At 41.0% G+C, this 3097-nt stretch overlaps 1 non-coding gene across 1 annotated transcript; it reads left to right on the forward strand.

Moving 5' to 3' along the window:
* Positions 1–777: 777 nt before the first annotated feature.
* On the forward strand, positions 778–884 carry LOC113597764 (U6 spliceosomal RNA). The gene has a single exon (XR_003418543.1). It is a non-coding gene; the product is annotated as a U6 spliceosomal RNA (small nuclear RNA).
* The last annotated feature ends 2213 nt before the right edge of the window (positions 885–3097 follow it).

Here is a 3097-nt window from a genome sequence, read left to right on the forward strand (position 1 = left end):
CAGTAATCTTACTGTCACATTTCCCTAAGACTTTTACTTTATTATCAACTTATCAGGTGCCAGGCCAACTTGACATCAAAAGCCTTCTCACATGGTAAGGTGGTAATTCTGGGGGAAGATGAGGACAGGGTATGCGGAGACTCTCTGTACTCTCTTTGCAAGTGTTCTGTGAATCAAAAATCATTTCCAAACAGAATGCTTTCTTCTCTGTTGTTTTTGTTTCTAAAGCCTTCTCAGGTAAATTTCTTCACCTGTCGGTGTCTTACCATTGGACCGAATTTTCCATCTGAACTGTATTAGTTTCCTTTTTTTCATTCTTCCTTTCTGAGACAGTAGGTATGTGCCAGATTACAGTCAAATATGTGCACCTTTTATGTCAAAAATTCTGGTGAGAGGTTCTTTTTTTCCATTAAGAAGAGAAAGATGGCAACTCCTTTTAAGCCTTGAGAGCATAGGACAGTGCTGCTTCTTGAGGTACGTGTGCAAAAAGCATTTCTCATCTTCCCTGCCCATTGAGCCACAAGCTCAAACTTCAGATGGTATCATCAGATAGAAATTGTTTTATTAAAAGTATGGATTTCTCCAAATCCTTTTATTTTTATCAGGGAAAAAACTGAAGCAGAAAGAGTACTCAAATAATTTAGGCATACGTGCAAATCAGGCATATACTTTCCAATCAGGTTTCCGTTTTGGAAATAGAATTACAGAAAGCAAAATTTAGCATAAATGGGTGACTTTCAGGTCTTCTTGAGATGCTATCCATAAACAGATAATGGGGTGCTCGCTTCAACAGCGCATATCCTAACATTGGAATGATACAGAGAAGATTAGCAAGGCCCCGGCGCAAGGATGGAAGGCAGATTTGGGAAGTGTTTTATGTCCTTTAAAATTATACTCATTTCTTTGTTTTAATAAAGTTACCCCTGTATATAAAAAAAAGCAGATACTGGGATGCAGATCGTCTCAGACCTTTGATATGCACAGTATCTGTTACTACTTGGGTGAAAAAAAAAGACTTATATGAAAACAGGCCTGGAATTGACCTATCTTTCCTTCTTTTTTCCCTCTGCGATAGTCATCTTGTTAGACACATGTACCACTCATTTAGGGAAAGGGCCATTTTAGTATGGCTGCTGAAAGTTACATAATGTGCTCCTAGGAAGCACCAATATATTTGGAACCCTCTTTTTAAAAAATTATTTAAAGGGGCACCTGGGTGGCTCTGTTGACAGCACAGAGCCTGGAGCCTGCTTTGGATTCTGTGTCTCTCTCTCTCTCTGTCCCTCCCCGACTTGTGCTTTGTCTTTCTCTCTCTCTCAAAAATAAATAAACATTAAAAAATCGTTTATTTATTTTTGACAGACAGAGCACACACACCAGCACACACAAGTGGGAGAGGGATAGAAAGAGAGAGGGAGACAGAGGATCCCAAGCAGGCTCTGCGCTGACTACAGATAGCCCGATGCGGGGCTTGAACCCACAAACTGCGGGATCATGACCTGAGCCAAAGTTGGATGCTTAACCGACTGAGCCACCCGGGTGCCCTGGAACCCTCTTTTATAAAGCTACACCTTGCACTGGGAATTGGAAGGCAGTTTATTTTCTCTTTGGCCAGAAGCCTCAACTAGCCCTTTCCAGGTAGTCTCCCCTTGGGTAATCTTCCTAGCAATACCTCAGCAAGAAGACAGTATATTCCTTTTTACTTTGGACAAGCTACAATTCATGTTGCTAAGCAGACTGAGGATGGTCTTGTAAGGCTGTTCATAGTTGAGCTCTCTATTCTGGGTGCTCCTTCAGTAGCTTCTACTCGTGGGGTTACCTTAAGGTTTCTCTTCAACTTGAAAGGCTGTCAGGTTCTAGGTTTGTGGGATTTTTCTACCAACTTCTGATGTCTGGAGTGCGCGGGCTACACCCAGAGACAAGTAGATGACCTCTTTGAGACCTCTAATCACTTCTTGTTTGTCTTGATAGGCCAAAGTTATTGGCAGCTTAAGGTGGGGTGGACACATGGAATCTCAAATCTCCCATTGTCACTGGGCAACTTATTGGGCCTTTTGTCATCTATAAAATAAAGGTCATAATTCTTACCTCATAGAGATTTTGTGAGAGTTTAACATGATTTTATATCTACATAGATATAGGTATATAAAACCCTCTTCCAAGTGCTCCATATCTTCGTTGTTTTTTAAGTTTTTGCTTAAATTCCAGTTGATATATAGTGTAATATTAGTTTCAGGTGTACAATATGGTGATTCAACACTTGCATACATCACCCGGTGCTCATCACAAGTGCCTTCCTTGATCCCCATCATCTATTTCACCAATCCCCCCACCTACCTCCCTTCTAGTAACCATCAGTTTGTTCTCTACATTTCTTGGTTTGCCTCTCTCTCTTTTCTCCCTTTTGCTTGTTTGTTTTCTTTCTTAAATTCCACATATGAGTGAAATCATATGGTACTTGTCTTTCTCTGACTGACTTATTTTGCTTAGCATGATACTCTCTGGCTCCATCCACTCCTGGCAAATGGCAGGATTTCATTCTTTTTTAGGGCTGAGTAATATTCTATTATGTAGATATACCACATCTTCTTTATCCATCCATGGGTTGATAATTATAATCCATAATTTGGCTATTGTTGATAATGCTGCTATAAACATTGGGGAGCATGTATCCCTTTGAATTAGTGTTTTTGTACCCTGTGGGTAAATACCTAGTAGTGCAATTGCTGGATCATGGGTTAGTCCTATTTTTAACTTTTTGAGGAACCTCCATACTGTTTTCCAGAGTTGGTAGTGGTGGCTCCTCTTGGTCCCTTTAGAGGGCAGCCCCAAGTAGTATCCCTGAGGAGCAATCAAATTTGACCCATTGTGTGGCATATTTCTGCCCAGAAGTGTCACTTTTTAGCAATAAGTGGAGAGTCTTTCAGAGGGCCTAGTGGAACAAGACTGGATGATACTAGGAGGTGTTTGTCCAAAGCTGATACTCCATCTGCTGCGTCTTGAAGCCTAGTCCCACTGTGACCCAAGAGAGCCCACCAAGCAGGCAATGATAGTTGTTGCTTCCTCCGTAGTGTTGAACTTTGTACCAGAGAAACTA

The sequence above is a fragment of the Acinonyx jubatus genome, chromosome X, assembly GCF_027475565.1.
Source record: "Acinonyx jubatus isolate Ajub_Pintada_27869175 chromosome X, VMU_Ajub_asm_v1.0, whole genome shotgun sequence".
In the NCBI taxonomy this organism is placed as follows: domain Eukaryota; kingdom Metazoa; phylum Chordata; class Mammalia; order Carnivora; family Felidae; genus Acinonyx; species Acinonyx jubatus.